This window comes from Thermobia domestica, chromosome 16 (genome assembly GCF_964235325.1).
Source record: "Thermobia domestica chromosome 16, izTheDome1.hap1.1, whole genome shotgun sequence".
In the NCBI taxonomy this organism is placed as follows: Eukaryota; Metazoa; Arthropoda; class Insecta; order Zygentoma; family Lepismatidae; genus Thermobia; species Thermobia domestica.
Genome location: NC_137469.1, coordinates 171647957 through 171668489, shown reverse-complemented (window position 1 = coordinate 171668489; position 20533 = coordinate 171647957).

Sequence of the window (20533 nt, the reverse complement as noted above, 5' to 3'; positions counted from 1 at the left end):
ATATTCTACACATCAGGATAGGTACGAAAGGCACAAATTAGCAGAAAAAGCATAAAATAATGAAGTTAGAAACAAATATTCTATATGAACGACTATAAACCTTACCTTTTCAATGAGATCAAATGACGCACACCTTCTGACAAAAATTGATTCCAATTACCACAGAGCTATTCAATTTTTTTTTTAATTTTCTTATTTCACGTAAAAATGTTGGCTGGCAACCGTCTAACAATACATTATATGTCATTATGTGCATATTGAATTATTACTAATTGTCGTGTATTATAATCTATTTTGGTCTATATCTTAAGAACCATTTAACATATTTTCACGAAATAAAGCTCAAACTCGAGTACCAGCACTTCTCTCATAGCGGTCGCAAACCCGGGTCCCTATGGCTGAAAAAAAGTACCTTATCCTGTACCATGTTTGTTACTACTTTATTCTTTTTTTCAAAATAACGCATATTTCACTGCATTTCCCTACACTGACACACCACTAGGTTGCTTGCATATGACACTCGAGGATCACATATGCGTATTTTTACGTAACACAAAGAGAAACTACCTAATTCTATCATACTTATAAATTTTTCTGAAATCGAAGTGTTATTTTGTCTTCTGCAGCGCTATATTTTGATGCACCCTGTATATATATTTTCGATGTCAGAACAAAGTATGTTGTTTTCATATTCTACACATCAGGATATGTACGAAAAGCACAAATTAGCAGAATAAAAATAAAATAATGAAGTTAGAAACATATATTCTACATGAACGACTTTAACCCTTACCTTTTCAATGAGATCACATGACGCACACCTTCTGTCAAAAATTGATTCCAATTACCACGGAGCTATTCAATTTTGTTTTAATTTTCTTATTTCACGTAAAAATGTTGGCTGGCAACCGTCTAACAATATATTATATGTCATTATGTACATATTGAATTGTTACTAATTGTCGTGTATTATAATCTATTTTGGTCTATATCTTAAGAACCATTTAACATATTTTCACGAAATAAAGCTCAAACTCGAGTACCAGCACTTCTCTCATAGCGGTCTCAAACCCGGGTCCCTATGGTTGAAAAAAAGTACCTTATCCTGTACCATGTTTGTTACTACTTTATTTTTTTTTTTTAAATAACGCATATTTCACTGCATTTCCCTACACTGACACACCACTAGGTTGCTTGCATATGACACCTGAGGATCACATATGCGTATTTTTACGTAACACAAAGAGAAACTACCTAATTCTATCAAACTTATAAATTTTTCTGAAATCGAAGTGTTATTTTGTCTTCTGCAGCGCTATATTTTGATGCACCCTGCATATATATTTTCGATGTCAGAACAAAGTATGTTGTTTTCATATTCTACACATCAGGATATGTACGAAAAGCACAAATTAGCAGAATAAAAATAAAATAATGAAGTTAGAAACATATATTCTACATGAACGACTTTAACCCTTACCTTTTCAATGAGATCACATGACGCACACCTTCTGTCAAAAATTGATTCCAATTACCACGGAGCTATTCAATTTTGTTTTAATTTTCTTATTTCACGTAAAAATGTTGGCTGGCAACCGCCTAACAATATATTATATGTCATTATGTGCATATTGAATTGTTACTAATTGTCGTGTATTATAATCTGTTTTGGTCTATATCTTAAGAACCATTTAACATATTTTCACGAAATAAAGCTCAAACTCGAGTACCAGCACTTCTCTCATAGCGGTCTCAAACCCGGGTCCCTATGGTTGAAAAAAAGTACCTTATCCTGTACCATGTTTGTTACTACTTTATTCTTTTTTTTTTAAATAACGCATATTTCACTGCTTTTCCCTACACTGACACACCACTAGGTTGCTTGCATATGACACCCGAGGATCACATATGCGTATTTTTACGTAACACAAAGAGAAACTACCTAATTCTATCATACTTATAAATTTTTCTGAAATCGAAGTGTTATTTTGTCTTCTGCAGCGCTATATTTTGATGCACCCTGTATATATATTTTCGATGTCAGAACAAAGTATGTTGTTTTCATATTCTACACATCAGGATATGTACGAAAAGCACAAATTAGCAGAATAAAAATAAAATAATGAAGTTAGAAACATATATTCTACATGAACGACTTTAACCCTTACCTTTTCAATGAGATCACATGACGCACACCTTCTGTCAAAAATTGATTCCAATTACCACGGAGCTATTCAATTTTGTTTTAATTTTCTTATTTCACGTAAAAATGTTGGCTGGCAACCGCCTAACAATACATTATATGTCATTATGTGCATATTGAATTGTTACTAATTGTCGTGTATTATAATCTATTTTGGTCTATATCTTAAGAACCATTTAACATATTTTCACGAAATAAAGCTCAAACTCGAGTACCAGCACTTCTCTCATAGCGGTCGCAAACCCGGGTCCCTATGGCTGAAACAAAGTACCTTATTCTCTACCATGTTTGTTATTACTTTATTCTTGTTTCAAAATAACGCATATTTCACTGCATTTCCCTACACTGACACACCACTAGGTTGCTTGCATATGACACCCGAGGATCACATATGTGTATTTTTACGTAACACAAAGAGAAACTACCTAATTCTATCAAACTTATATATTTTTCTGAAATCGAAGTGTTATTTTGTCTTCTGCAGCGCTATATTTTGATGCACCCTGTATATATATTTTCGATGTCAGAACAAAATATGTTGTTTTCATATTCTACACATCAGGATATGTACGAAAAGCACAAATTAGCAGAATAAAAATAAAATAATGAAGTTAGAAACATATATTCTACATGAACGACTTTAACCGTTACCTTTTCAATGAGATCACATGACGCACACCTTCTGTCAAAAATTGATTCCAATTACCACGGAGCTATTCAATTTTGTTTTAATTTTCTTATTTCACGTAAAAATGTTGGCTGGCAACCGCCTAACAATATATTATATGTCATTATGTGCATATTGAATTGTTACTAATTGTCGTGTATTATAATCTATTTTGGTCTATATCTTAAGAACCATTTAACATATTTTCACGAAATAAAGCTCAAACTCGAGTACCAGCACTTCTCTCATAGCGGTCGCAAACCCGGGTCCCTATGGCTGAAACAAAGTACCTTATTCTCTACCATGTTTGTTACTACTTTATTCTTTTTTTTCAAAATAACGCATATTTCACTGCATTTCCCCACACTGACACACCAGTAGGTTGCTTGTATATGACTCCCGAGGATCACATATGCGTATTTTTACGTAACACAAAGAGAAACTACCTAATTATATCAAACTTTTAAAATTTTCTGAAATCGAAGTGTTATCTTGTCTTCTGCAACGGTTTATTTTGATGCACCCTGTATATATATTTTCAATGTTAAAACAAAAAAAAATGTTTTCATATTCTACACATCAGGATAGGTACGAAAGGCACAAATTAGCAGAAAAAGCATAAAATAATGAAGTTAGTAACAAATATTCTATATGAACGACTATAACACTTACCTTTTCAATGAGATCACATGACGCACACCTTCTGACAAAAATTGATTCCAATTACCACAGAGCTATTCAATTTTTTTTTTTTTAATTTTCTTATTTCACGTAAAAATGTTGGCTGGCAACCGTCTAACAATACATTATATGTCATTATGTGCATATTGAATTATTACTAATTGTCGTGTATTATAATCTATTTTGGTCTATATCTTAAGAACCATTTAACATATTTTCACGAAATAAAGCTCAAACTCGAGTACCAGCACTTCTCTCATAGCGGTCTCAAACCCGGGTCCCTATGGTTGAAAAAAAGTACCTTATCCTGTACCATGTTTGTTACTACTTTATTCTTTTTTTTTAAATAACGCATATTTCACTGCATTTCCCTACACTGACACACCACTAGGTTGCTTGCATATGACACCTGAGGATCACATATGCGTATTTTTACGTAACACAAAGAGAAACTACCTAATTCTATCAAACTTATAAATTTTTCTGAAATCGAAGTGTTATTTTGTCTTCTGCAGCGCTATATTTTGATGCACCCTGCATATATATTTTCGATGTCAGAACAAAGTATGTTGTTTTCATATTCTACACATCAGGATATGTACGAAAAGCACAAATTAGCAGAATAAAAATAAAATAATGAAGTTAGAAACATATATTCTACATGAACGACTTTAACCCTTACCTTTTCAATGAGATCACATGACGCACACCTTCTGTCAAAAATTGATTCCAGTTACCACGGAGCTATTCAATTTTGTTTTAATTTTCTTATTTCACGTAAAAATGTTGGCTGGCAACCGCCTAACAATATATTATATGTCATTATGTGCATATTGAATTGTTACTAATTGTCGTGTATTATAATCTGTTTTGGTCTATATCTTAAGAACCATTTAACATATTTTCACGAAATAAAGCTCAAACTCGAGTACCAGCACTTCTCTCATAGCGGTCTCAAACCCGGGTCCCTATGGTTGAAAAAAAGTACCTTATCCTGTACCATGTTTGTTACTACTTTATTCTTTTTTTTTTAAATAACGCATATTTCACTGCTTTTCCCTACACTGACACACCACTAGGTTGCTTGCATATGACACCCGAGGATCACATATGCGTATTTTTACGTAACACAAAGAGAAACTACCTAATTCTATCATACTTATAAATTTTTCTGAAATCGAAGTGTTATTTTGTCTTCTGCAGCGCTATATTTTGATGCACCCTGTATATATATTTTCGATGTCAGAACAAAGTATGTTGTTTTCATATTCTACACATCAGGATATGTACGAAAAGCACAAATTAGCAGAATAAAAATAAAATAATGAAGTTAGAAACATATATTCTACATGAACGACTTTAACCCTTACCTTTTCAATGAGATCACATGACGCACACCTTCTGTCAAAAATTGATTCCAATTACCACGGAGCTATTCAATTTTGTTTTAATTTTCTTATTTCACGTAAAAATGTTGGCTGGCAACCGCCTAACAATACATTATATGTCATTATGTGCATATTGAATTGTTACTAATTGTCGTGTATTATAATCTATTTTGGTCTATATCTTAAGAACCATTTAACATATTTTCACGAAATAAAGCTCAAACTCGAGTACCAGCACTTCTCTCATAGCGGTCGCAAACCCGGGTCCCTATGGCTGAAACAAAGTACCTTATTCTCTACCATGTTTGTTACTACTTTATTCTTGTTTTCAAAATAACGCATATTTCACTGCATTTCCCTACACTGACACACCACTAGGTTGCTTGCATATGACACCCGAGGATCACATATGTGTATTTTTACGTAACACAAAGAGAAACTACCTAATTCTATCAAACTTATATATTTTTCTGAAATCGAAGTGTTATTTTGTCTTCTGCAGCGCTATATTTTGATGCACCCTGTATATATATTTTCGATGTCAGAACAAAATATGTTGTTTTCATATTCTACACATCAGGATATGTACGAAAAGCACAAATTAGCAGAATAAAAATAAAATAATGAAGTTAGAAACATATATTCTACATGAACGACTTTAACCGTTACCTTTTCAATGAGATCACATGACGCACACCTTCTGTCAAAAATTGATTCCAATTACCACGGAGCTATTCAATTTTGTTTTAATTTTCTTATTTCACGTAAAAATGTTGGCTGGCAACCGCCTAACAATATATTATATGTCATTATGTGCATATTGAATTGTTACTAATTGTCGTGTATTATAATCTATTTTGGTCTATATCTTAAGAACCATTTAACATATTTTCACGAAATAAAGCTCAAACTCGAGTACCAGCACTTCTCTCATAGCGGTCGCAAACCCGGGTCCCTATGGCTGAAACAAAGTACCTTATTCTCTACCATGTTTGTTACTACTTTATTCTTTTTTTTCAAAATAACGCATATTTCACTGCATTTCCCCACACTGACACACCAGTAGGTTGCTTGTATATGACTCCCGAGGATCACATATGCGTATTTTTACGTAACACAAAGAGAAACTACCTAATTATATCAAACTTTTAAAATTTTCTGAAATCGAAGTGTTATCTTGTCTTCTGCAACGGTTTATTTTGATGCACCCTGTATATATATTTTCAATGTTAAAACAAAAAAAAATGTTTTCATATTCTACACATCAGGATAGGTACGAAAGGCACAAATTAGCAGAAAAAGCATAAAATAATGAAGTTAGAAACAAATATTCTATATGAACGACTATAACACTTACCTTTTCAATGAGATCACATGACGCACACCTTCTGACAAAAATTGATTCCAATTACCACGGAGCTATTCAATTTTTTTTTTTTTAATTTTCTTATTTCACGTAAAAATGTTGGCTGGCAACCGTCTAACAATACATTATATGTCATTATGTGCATATTGAATTATTACTAATTGTCGTGTATTATAATCTATTTTGGTCTATATCTTAAGAACCATTTAACATATTTTCACGAAATAAAGCTCAAACTCGAGTACCAGCACTTCTCTCATAGCGGTCGCAAACCCGGGTCCCTATGGCTAAAAAAAAGTACCTCATCCTGTACCATGTTTGTTACTACTTTATTCTTTTTTTCAAAATAACGCATATTTCACTGCATTTCCCAACACTGACACACCACTAGGTTGCTTGCATATGACACTCGAGGATCACATATGCGTATTTTTACGTAACACAAAGAGAAACTACCTAATTCTATCATACTTATAAATTTTTCTGAAATCGAAGTGTTATTTTGTCTTCTGCAGCGCTATATTTTGATGCACCCTGTATATATATTTTCGATGTCAGAACAAAGTATGTTGTTTTCATATTCTACACATCAGGATATGTACGAAAAGCACAAATTAGCAGAATAAAAATAAAATAATGAAGTTAGAAACATATATTCTACATGAACGACTTTAACCCTTACCTTTTCAATGAGATCACATGACGCACACCTTCTGTCAAAAATTGATTCCAATTACCACGGAGCTATTCAATTTTGTTTTAATTTTCTTATTTCACGTAAAAATGTTGGCTGGCAACCGCCTAACAATATATTATATGTCATTATGTGCATATTGAATTGTTACTAATTGTCGTGTATTATAATCTGTTTTGGTCTATATCTTAAGAACCATTTAACATATTTTCACGAAATAAAGCTCAAACTCGAGTACCAGCACTTCTCTCATAGCGGTCTCAAACCCGGGTCCCTATGGTTGAAAAAAAGTACCTTATCCTGTACCATGTTTGTTACTACTTTATTCTTTTTTTTTAAATAACGCATATTTCACTGCTTTTCCCTACACTGACACACCACTAGGTTGCTTGCATATGACACCCGAGGATCACATATGCGTATTTTTACGTAACACAAAGAGAAACTACCTAATTCTATCATACTTATAAATTTTTCTGAAATCGAAGTGTTATTTTGTCTTCTGCAGCGCTATATTTTGATGCACCCTGTATATATATTTTCGATGTCAGAACAAAGTATGTTGTTTTCATATTCTACACATCAGGATATGTACGAAAAGCACAAATTAGCAGAATAAAAATAAAATAATGAAGTTAGAAACATATATTCTACATGAACGACTTTAACCCTTACCTTTTCAATGAGATCACATGACGCACACCTTCTGTCAAAAATTGATTCCAATTACCACGGAGCTATTCAATTTTGTTTTAATTTTCTTATTTCACGTAAAAATGTTGGCTGGCAACCGCCTAACAATACATTATATGTCATTATGTGCATATTGAATTGTTACTAATTGTCGTGTATTATAATCTAGTTTGGTCTATATCTTAAGAACCATTTAACATATTTTCACGAAATAAAGCTCAAACTCGAGTACCAGCACTTCTCTCATAGCGGTCGCAAACCCGGGTCCCTATGGCTGAAACAAAGTACCTTATTCTCTACCATGTTTGTTACTACTTTATTCTTGTTTTCAAAATAACGCATATTTCACTGCATTTCCCTACACTGACACACCACTAGGTTGCTTGCATATGACACCCGAGGATCACATATGTGTATTTTTACGTAACACAAAGAGAAACTACCTAATTCTATCAAACTTATATATTTTTCTGAAATCGAAGTGTTATTTTGTCTTCTGCAGCGCTATATTTTGATGCACCCTGTATATATATTTTCGATGTCAGAACAAAATATGTTGTTTTCATATTCTACACATCAGGATATGTACGAAAAGCACAAATTAGCAGAATAAAAATAAAATAATGAAGTTAGAAACATATATTCTACATGATCGACTTTAACCCTTACCTTTTCAATGAGATCACATGACGCACACCTTCTGTCAAAAATTGATTCCAATTACCACGGAGCTATTCAATTTTGTTTTAATTTTCTTATTTCACGTAAAAATGTTGGCTGGCAACCGCCTAACAATATATTATATGTCATTATGTGCATATTGAATTGTTACTAATTGTCGTGTATTATAATCTATTTTGGTCTATATCTTAAGAACCATTTAACATATTTTCACGAAATAAAGCTCAAACTCGAGTACCAGCACTTCTCTCATAGCGGTCGCAAACCCGGGTCCCTATGGCTGAAACAAAGTACCTTATTCTCTACCATGTTTGTTACTACTTTATTCTTTTTTTTCAAAATAACGCATATTTCACTGCATTTCCCCACACTGACACGCCAGTAGGTTGCTTGTATATGACACCCGAGGATCACATATGCGTATTTTTACGTAACACAAAGAGAAACTACCTAATTATATCAAACTTTTAAAATTTTCTGAAATCGAAGTGTTATCTTGTCTTCTGCAACGGTTTATTTTGATGCACCCTGTATATATATTTTCAATGTTAAAACAAAAAAAAAATGTTTTCATATTCTACACATCAGGATAGGTACGAAAGGCACAAATTAGCAGAAAAAGCATAAAATAATGAAGTTAGAAACAAATATTCTATATGAACGACTATAACCCTTACCTTTTCAATGAGATCACATGACGCACACCTTCTGACAAAAATTGATTCCAATTACCACAGAGCTATTCAATTTTTTTTTAATTTTCTTATTTCACGTAAAAATGTTGGCTGGCAACCGTCTAACAATATATTATATGTCATTATGTGCATATTGAATTGTTACTAATTGTCGTGTATTATAATCTATTTTGGTCTATATCTTAAGAACCATTTAACATATTTTCACGAAATAAAGCTCAAACTCGAGTACCAGCACTTCTCTCATAGCGGTCTCAAACCCGGGTCCCTATGGTTGAAAAAAAGTACCTTATCCTGTACCATGTTTGTTACTACTTTATTCTTTTTTTTTTAAATAACGCATATTTCACTGCATTTCCCTACACTGACACACCACTAGGTTGCTTGCATATGACACCCGAGGATCACATATGCGTATTTTTACGTAACACAAAGAGAAACTACCTAATTCTATCAAACTTATAAATTTTTCTGAAATCGAAGTGTTATTTTGTCTTCTGCAGCGCTATATTTTGATGCACCCTGTATATATATTTTCGATGTCAGAACAAAGTATGTTGTTTTCATATTCTACACATCAGGATATGTACGAAAAGCACAAATTAGCAGAATAAAAATAAAATAATGAAGTTAGAAACATATATTCTACATGAACGACTTTAACCCTTACCTTTTCAATGAGATCACATGACGCACACCTTCTGTCAAAAATTGATTCCAATTACCACGGAGCTATTCAATTTTGTTTTAATTTTCTTATTTCACGTAAAAATGTTGGCTGGCAACCGCCTAACAATATATTATATGTCATTATGTGCATATTGAATTGTTACTAATTGTCGTGTATTATAATCTATTTTGGTCTATATCTTAAGAACCATTTAACATATTTTCACGAAATAAAGCTCAAACTCGAGTACCAGCACTTCTCTCATAGAGGTCGCAAACCCGGGTCCCTATGGCTGAAAAAAATTACCTTATCCTGTACCATGTTTGTTACTACTTTATTCTTTTTTTCAAAATAACGCATATTTCACTGCATTTCCCTACACTGACACACCACTAGGTTGCTTGCATATGACACCCGAGGATCACATATGCGTATTTTTACGTAACACAAAGAGAAACTACCTAATTCTATCAAACTTATATATTTTTCTGAAATCGAAGTGTTATTTTGTCTTCTGCAGCGCTATATTTTGATGCACCCTGTATATATATTTTCGATGTCAGAACAAAATATGTTGTTTTCATATTCTACACATCAGGATAGGTAGGAAAAGCACAAATTAGCAGAATAAAAATAAAATAATGAAGTTAGAAACATATATTCTACATGAACGACTTTAACCCTTACCTTTCCAATGAGATCACATGACGCACACCTTCTGTCAAAAATTGATTCCAATTACCACAGAGCTATTCAATTTTTTTTTTAATTTTCTTATTTCACGTAAAAATGTTGGCTGGCAACCGTCTAACAATACATTATATGTCATTATGTGCATATTGAATTATTACTAATTGTCGTGTATTATAATCTATTTTGGTCTATATCTTAAGAACCATTTAACATATTTTCACGAAATAAAGCTCAAACTCGAGTACCAGCACTTCTCTCATAGCGGTCGCAAACCCGGGTCCCTATGGCTGAAAAAAAGTACCTTATCCTGTACCATGTTTGTTACTACTTTATTCTTTTTTTCAAAATAACGCATATTTCACTGCATTTCCCAACACTGACACACCACTAGGTTGCTTGCATATGACACTCGAGGATCACATATGCGTATTTTTACGTAACACAAAGAGAAACTACCTAATTCTATCATACTTATAAATTTTTCTGAAATCGAAGTGTTATTTTGTCTTCTGCAGCGCTATATTTTGATGCACCCTGTATATATATTTTCGATGTCAGAACAAAGTATGTTGTTTTCATATTCTACACATCAGGATATGTACGAAAAGCACAAATTAGCAGAATAAAAATAAAATAATGAAGTTAGAAACATATATTCTACATGAACGACTTTAACCCTTACCTTTTCAATGAGATCACATGACGCACACCTTCTGTCAAAAATTGATTCCAATTACCACGGAGCTATTCAATTTTGTTTTAATTTTCTTATTTCACGTAAAAATGTTGGCTGGCAACCGCCTAACAATATATTATATGTCATTATGTGCATATTGAATTGTTACTAATTGTCGTGTATTATAATCTGTTTTGGTCTATATCTTAAGAACCATTTAACATATTTTCACGAAATAAAGCTCAAACTCGAGTACCAGCACTTCTCTCATAGCGGTCTCAAACCCGGGTCCCTATGGTTGAAAAAAAGTACCTTATCCTGTACCATGTTTGTTACTACTTTATTCTTTTTTTTTTAAATAACGCATATTTCACTGCTTTTCCCTACACTGACACACCACTAGGTTGCTTGCATATGACACCCGAGGATCACATATGCGTATTTTTACGTAACACAAAGAGAAACTACCTAATTCTATCATACTTATAAATTTTTCTGAAATCGAAGTGTTATTTTGTCTTCTGCAGCGCTATATTTTGATGCACCCTGTATATATATTTTCGATGTCAGAACAAAGTATGTTGTTTTCATATTCTACACATCAGGATATGTACGAAAAGCACAAATTAGCAGAATAAAAATAAAATAATGAAGTTAGAAACATATATTCTACATGAACGACTTTAACCCTTACCTTTTCAATGAGATCACATGACGCACACCTTCTGTCAAAAATTGATTCCAATTACCACGGAGCTATTCAATTTTGTTTTAATTTTCTTATTTCACGTAAAAATGTTGGCTGGCAACCGCCTAACAATACATTATATGTCATTATGTGCATATTGAATTGTTACTAATTGTCGTGTATTATAATCTATTTTGGTCTATATCTTAAGAACCATTTAACATATTTTCACGAAATAAAGCTCAAACTCGAGTACCAGCACTTCTCTCATAGCGGTCTCAAACCCGGGTCCCTATGGTTGAAAAAAAGTACCTTATCCTGTACCATGTTTGTTACTACTTTATTCTTTTTTTTTAAATAACGCATATTTCACTGCTTTTCCCTACACTGACACACCACTAGGTTGCTTGCATATGACACCCGAGGATCACATATGCGTATTTTTACGTAACACAAAGAGAAACTACCTAATTCTATCATACTTATAAATTTTTCTGAAATCGAAGTGTTATTTTGTCTTCTGCAGCGCTATATTTTGATGCACCCTGTATATATATTTTCGATGTCAGAACAAAGTATGTTGTTTTCATATTCTACACATCAGGATATGTACGAAAAGCACAAATTAGCAGAATAAAAATAAAATAATGAAGTTAGAAACATATATTCTACATGAACGACTTTAACCCTTACCTTTTCAATGAGATCACATGACGCACACCTTCTGTCAAAAATTGATTCCAATTACCACGGAGCTATTCAATTTTGTTTTAATTTTCTTATTTCACGTAAAAATGTTGGCTGGCAACCGCCTAACAATACATTATATGTCATTATGTGCATATTGAATTGTTACTAATTGTCGTGTATTATAATCTAGTTTGGTCTATATCTTAAGAACCATTTAACATATTTTCACGAAATAAAGCTCAAACTCGAGTACCAGCACTTCTCTCATAGAGGTCGCAAACCCGGGTCCCTATGGCTGAAACAAAGTACCTTATTCTCTACCATGTTTGTTACTACTTTATTCTTGTTTTCAAAATAACGCATATTTCACTGCATTTCCCTACACTGACACACCACTAGGTTGCTTGCATATGACACCCGAGGATCACATATGTGTATTTTTACGTAACACAAAGAGAAACTACCTAATTCTATCAAACTTATATATTTTTCTGAAATCGAAGTGTTATTTTGTCTTCTGCAGCGCTATATTTTGATGCACCCTGTATATATATTTTCGATGTCAGAACAAAATATGTTGTTTTCATATTCTACACATCAGGATATGTACGAAAAGCACAAATTAGCAGAATAAAAATAAAATAATGAAGTTAGAAACATATATTCTACATGATCGACTTTAACCCTTACCTTTTCAATGAGATCACATGACGCACACCTTCTGTCAAAAATTGATTCCAATTACCACGGAGCTATTCAATTTTGTTTTAATTTTCTTATTTCACGTAAAAATGTTGGCTGGCAACCGCCTAACAATATATTATATGTCATTATGTGCATATTGAATTGTTACTAATTGTCGTGTATTATAATCTATTTTGGTCTATATCTTAAGAACCATTTAACATATTTTCACGAAATAAAGCTCAAACTCGAGTACCAGCACTTCTCTCATAGCGGTCGCAAACCCGGGTCCCTATGGCTGAAACAAAGTACCTTATTCTCTACCATGTTTGTTACTACTTTATTCTTTTTTTTCAAAATAACGCATATTTCACTGCATTTCCCCACACTGACACGCCAGTAGGTTGCTTGTATATGACACCCGAGGATCACATATGCGTATTTTTACGTAACACAAAGAGAAACTACCTAATTATATCAAACTTTTAAAATTTTCTGAAATCGAAGTGTTATCTTGTCTTCTGCAACGGTTTATTTTGATGCACCCTGTATATATATTTTCAATGTTAAAACAAAAAAAAAATGTTTTCATATTCTACACATCAGGATAGGTACGAAAGGCACAAATTAGCAGAAAAAGCATAAAATAATGAAGTTAGAAACAAATATTCTATATGAACGACTATAACCCTTACCTTTTCAATGAGATCACATGACGCACACCTTCTGACAAAAATTGATTCCAATTACCACAGAGCTATTCAATTTTTTTTTAATTTTCTTATTTCACGTAAAAATGTTGGCTGGCAACCGTCTAACAATATATTATATGTCATTATGTGCATATTGAATTGTTACTAATTGTCGTGTATTATAATCTATTTTGGTCTATATCTTAAGAACCATTTAACATATTTTCACGAAATAAAGCTCAAACTCGAGTACCAGCACTTCTCTCATAGCGGTCTCAAACCCGGGTCCCTATGGTTGAAAAAAAGTACCTTATCCTGTACCATGTTTGTTACTACTTTATTCTTTTTTTTTTAAATAACGCATATTTCACTGCATTTCCCTACACTGACACACCACTAGGTTGCTTGCATATGACACCCGAGGATCACATATGCGTATTTTTACGTAACACAAAGAGAAACTACCTAATTCTATCAAACTTATAAATTTTTCTGAAATCGAAGTGTTATTTTGTCTTCTGCAGCGCTATATTTTGATGCACCCTGTATATATATTTTCGATGTCAGAACAAAGTATGTTGTTTTCATATTCTACACATCAGGATATGTACGAAAAGCACAAATTAGCAGAATAAAAATAAAATAATGAAGTTAGAAACATATATTCTACATGAACGACTTTAACCCTTACCTTTTCAATGAGATCACATGACGCACACCTTCTGTCAAAAATTGATTCCAATTACCACGGAGCTATTCAATTTTGTTTTAATTTTCTTATTTCACGTAAAAATGTTGGCTGGCAACCGCCTAACAATATATTATATGTCATTATGTGCATATTGAATTGTTACTAATTGTCGTGTATTATAATCTATTTTGGTCTATATCTTAAGAACCATTTAACATATTTTCACGAAATAAAGCTCAAACTCGAGTACCAGCACTTCTCTCATAGAGGTCGCAAACCCGGGTCCCTATGGCTGAAAAAAATTACCTTATCCTGTACCATGTTTGTTACTACTTTATTCTTTTTTTCAAAATAACGCATATTTCACTGCATTTCCCTACACTGACACACCACTAGGTTGCTTGCATATGACACCCGAGGATCACATATGCGTATTTTTACGTAACACAAAGAGAAACTACCTAATTCTATCAAACTTATATATTTTTCTGAAATCGAAGTGTTATTTTGTCTTCTGCAGCGCTATATTTTGATGCACCCTGTATATATATTTTCGATGTCAGAACAAAATATGTTGTTTTCATATTCTACACATCAGGATAGGTAGGAAAAGCACAAATTAGCAGAATAAAAATAAAATAATGAAGTTAGAAACATATATTCTACATGAACGACTTTAACCCTTACCTTTCCAATGAGATCACATGACGCACACCTTCTGTCAAAAATTGATTCCAATTACCACAGAGCTATTCAATTTTTTTTTTAATTTTCTTATTTCACGTAAAAATGTTGGCTGGCAACCGTCTAACAATACATTATATGTCATTATGTGCATATTGAATTATTACTAATTGTCGTGTATTATAATCTATTTTGGTCTATATCTTAAGAACCATTTAACATATTTTCACGAAATAAAGCTCAAACTCGAGTACCAGCACTTCTCTCATAGCGGTCGCAAACCCGGGTCCCTATGGCTGAAAAAAAGTACCTTATCCTGTACCATGTTTGTTACTACTTTATTCTTTTTTTCAAAATAACGCATATTTCACTGCATTTCCCAACACTGACACACCACTAGGTTGCTTGCATATGACACTCGAGGATCACATATGCGTATTTTTACGTAACACAAAGAGAAACTACCTAATTCTATCATACTTATAAATTTTTCTGAAATCGAAGTGTTATTTTGTCTTCTGCAGCGCTATATTTTGATGCACCCTGTATATATATTTTCGATGTCAGAACAAAGTATGTTGTTTTCATATTCTACACATCAGGATATGTACGAAAAGCACAAATTAGCAGAATAAAAATAAAATAATGAAGTTAGAAACATATATTCTACATGAACGACTTTAACCCTTACCTTTTCAATGAGATCACATGACGCACACCTTCTGTCAAAAATTGATTCCAATTACCACGGAGCTATTCAATTTTGTTTTAATTTTCTTATTTCACGTAAAAATGTTGGCTGGCAACCGCCTAACAATATATTATATGTCATTATGTGCATATTGAATTGTTACTAATTGTCGTGTATTATAATCTATTTTGGTCTATATCTTAAGAACCATTTAACATATTTTCACGAAATAAAGCTCAAACTCGAGTACCAGCACTTCTCTCATAGCGGTCGCAAACCCGGGTCCCTATGGCTGAAACAAAGTACCTTATTCTCTACCATGTTTGTTACTACTTTATTCTTGTTTTCAAAATAACGCATATTTCACTGCATTTCCCTACACTGACACACCACTAGGTTGCTTGCATATGACACCCGAGGATCACATATGTGTATTTTTACGTAACACAAAGAGAAACTACCTAATTCTATCAAACTTATATATTTTTCTGAAATCGAAGTGTTATTTTGTCTTCTGCAGCGCTATATTTTGATGCACCCTGTATATATATTTTCGATGTCAGAACAAAATATGTTGTTTTCATATTCTACACATCAGGATATGTACGAAAAGCACAAATTAGCAGAATAAAAATAAAATAATGAAGTTAGAAACATATATTCTACATGAACGACTTTAACCCTTACCTTTTCAATGAGATCACATGACGCACACCTTCTGTCAAAAATTGATTCCAATTACCACGGAGCTATTCAATTTTGTTTTAATTTTCTTATTTCACGTAAAAATGTTGGCTGGCAACCGCCTAACAATATATTATATGTCATTATGTGCATATTGAATTGTTACTAATTGTCGTGTATTATAATCTATTTTGGTCTATATCTTAAGAACCATTTAACATATTTTCACGAAATAAAGCTCAAACTCGAGTACCAGCACTTCTCTCATAGAGGTCGCAAACCCGGGTCCCTATGGCTGAAAAAAATTACCTTATCCTGTACCATGTTTGTTACTACTTTATTCTTTTTTTCAAAATAACGCATATTTCACTGCATTTCCCTACACTGACACACCACTAGGTTGCTTGCATATGACACCCGAGGATCACATATGCGTATTTTTACGTAACACAAAGAGAAACTACCTAATTCTATCAAACTTATATATTTTTCTGAAATCGAAGTGTTATTTTGTCTTCTGCAGCGCTATATTTTGATGCACCCTGTATATATATTTTCGATGTCAGAACAAAATATGTTGTTTTCATATTCTACACATCAGGATAGGTAGGAAAAGCACAAATTAGCAGAATAAAAATAAAATAATGAAGTTAGAAACATATATTCTACATGAACGACTTTAACCCTTACCTTTCCAATGAGATCACATGACGCACACCTTCTGTCAAAAATTGATTCCAATTACCACAGAGCTATTCAATTTTTTTTTAATTTTCTTATTTCACGTAAAAATGTTGGCTGGCAACCGTCTAACAATACATTATATGTCATTATGTGCATATTGAATTATTACTAATTGTCGTGTATTATAATCTATTTTGGTCTATATCTTAAGAACCATTTAACATATTTTCACGAAATAAAGCTCAAACTCGAGTACCAGCACTTCTCTCATAGCGGTCGCAAACCCGGGTCCCTATGGCTGAAAAAAAGTACCTTATCCTGTACCATGTTTGTTACTACTTTATTCTTTTTTTCAAAATAACGCATATTTCACTGCATTTCCCAACACTGACACACCACTAGGTTGCTTGCATATGACACTCGAGGATCACATATGCGTATTTTTACGTAACACAAAGAGAAACTACCTAATTCTATCATACTTATAAATTTTTCTGAAATCGAAGTGTTATTTTGTCTTCTGCAGCGCTATATTTTGATGCACCCTGTATATATATTTTCGATGTCAGAACAAAGTATGTTGTTTTCATATTCTACACATCAGGATATGTACGAAAAGCACAAATTAGCAGAATAAAAATAAAATAATGAAGTTAGAAACATATATTCTACATGAACGACTTTAACCCTTACCTTTTCAATGAGATCACATGACGCACACCTTCTGTCAAAAATTGATTCCAATTACCACGGAGCTATTCAATTTTGTTTTAATTTTCTTATTTCACGTAAAAATGTTGGCTGGCAACCGCCTAACAATATATTATATGTCATTATGTGCATATTGAATTGTTACTAATTGTCGTGTATTATAATCTGTTTTGGTCTATATCTTAAGAACCATTTAACATATTTTCACGAAATAAAGCTCAAACTCGAGTACCAGCACTTCTCTCATAGCGGTCTCAAACCCGGGTCCCTATGGTTGAAAAAAAGTACCTTATCCTGTACCATGTTTGTTACTACTTTATTCTTTTTTTTTTAAATAACGCATATTTCACTGCTTTTCCCTACACTGACACACCACTAGGTTGCTTGCATATGACACCCGAGGATCACATATGCGTATTTTTACGTAACACAAAGAGAAACTACCTAATTCTATCATACTTATAAATTTTTCTGAAATCGAAGTGTTATTTTGTCTTCTGCAGCGCTATATTTTGATGCACCCTGTATATATATTTTCGATGTCAGAACAAAGTATGTTGTTTTCATATTCTACACATCAGGATATGTACGAAAAGCACAAATTAGCAGAATAAAAATAAAATAATGAAGTTAGAAACATATATTCTACATGAACGACTTTAACCCTTACCTTTTCAATGAGATCACATGACGCACACCTTCTGTCAAAAATTGATTCCAATTACCACGGAGCTATTCAATTTTGTTTTAATTTTCTTATTTCACGTAAAAATGTTGGCTGGCAACCGCCTAACAATACATTATATGTCATTATGTGCATATTGAATTGTTACTAATTGTCGTGTATTATAATCTATTTTGGTCTATATCTTAAGAACCATTTAACATATTTTCACGAAATAAAGCTCAAACTCGAGTACCAGCACTTCTCTCATAGCGGTCTCAAACCCGGGTCCCTATGGTTGAAAAAAAGTACCTTATCCTGTACCATGTTTGTTACTACTTTATTCTTTTTTTTTTAAATAACGCATATTTCACTGCTTTTCCCTACACTGACACACCACTAGGTTGCTTGCATATGACACCCGAGGATCACATATGCGTATTTTTACGTAACACAAAGAGAAACTACCTAATTCTATCATACTTATAAATTTTTCTGAAATCGAAGTGTTATTTTGTCTTCTGCAGCGCTATATTTTGATGCACCCTGTATATATATTTTCGATGTCAGAACAAAGTATGTTGTTTTCATATTCTACACATCAGGATATGTACGAAAAGCACAAATTAGCAGAATAAAAATAAAATAATGAAGTTAGAAACATATATTCTACATGAACGACTTTAACCCTTACCTTTTCAATGAGATCACATGACGCACACCTTCTGTCAAAAATTGATTCCAATTACCACGGAGCTATTCAATTTTGTTTTAATTTTCTTATTTCACGTAAAAATGTTGGCTGGCAACCGCCTAACAATACATTATATGTCATTATGTGCATATTGAATTGTTACTAATTGTCGTGTATTATAATCTAGTTTGGTCTATATCTTAAGAACCATTTAACATATTTTCACGAAATAAAGCTCAAACTCGAGTACCAGCACTTCTCTCATAGCGGTCGCAAACCCGGGTCCCTATGGCTGAAACAAAGTACCTTATTCTCTACCATGTTTGTTACTACTTTATTCTTGTTTTCAAAATAACGCATATTTCACTGCATTTCCCTACACTGACACACCACTAGGTTGCTTGCATATGACACCCGAGGATCACATATGTGTATTTTTACGTAACACAAAGAGAAACTACCTAATTCTATCAAACTTATATATTTTTCTGAAATCGAAGTGTTATTTTGTCTTCTGCAGCGCTATATTTTGATGCACCCTGTATATATATTTTCGATGTCAGAACAAAATATGTTGTTTTCATATTCTACACATCAGGATATGTACGAAAAGCACAAATTAGCAGAATAAAAATAAAATAATGAAGTTAGAAACATATATTCTACATGATCGACTTTAACCCTTACCTTTTCAATGAGATCACATGACGCACACCTTCTGTCAAAAATTGATTCCAATTACCACGGAGCTATTCAATTTTGTTTTAATTTTCTTATTTCACGTAAAAATGTTGGCTGGCAACCGCCTAACAATATATTATATGTCATTATGTGCATATTGAATTGTTACTAATTGTCGTGTATTATAATCTATTTTGGTCTATATCTTAAGAACCATTTAACATATTTTCACGAAATAAAGCTCAAACTCGAGTACCAGCACTTCTCTCATAGCGGTCGCAAACCCGGGTCCCTATGGCTGAAACAAAGTACCTTATTCTCTACCATGTTTGTTACTACTTTATTCTTTTTTTTCAAAATAACGCATATTTCACTGCATTTCCCCACACTGACACGCCAGTAGGTTGCTTGTATATGACACCCGAGGATCACATATGCGTATTTTTACGTAACACAAAGAGAAACTACCTAATTATATCAAACTTTTA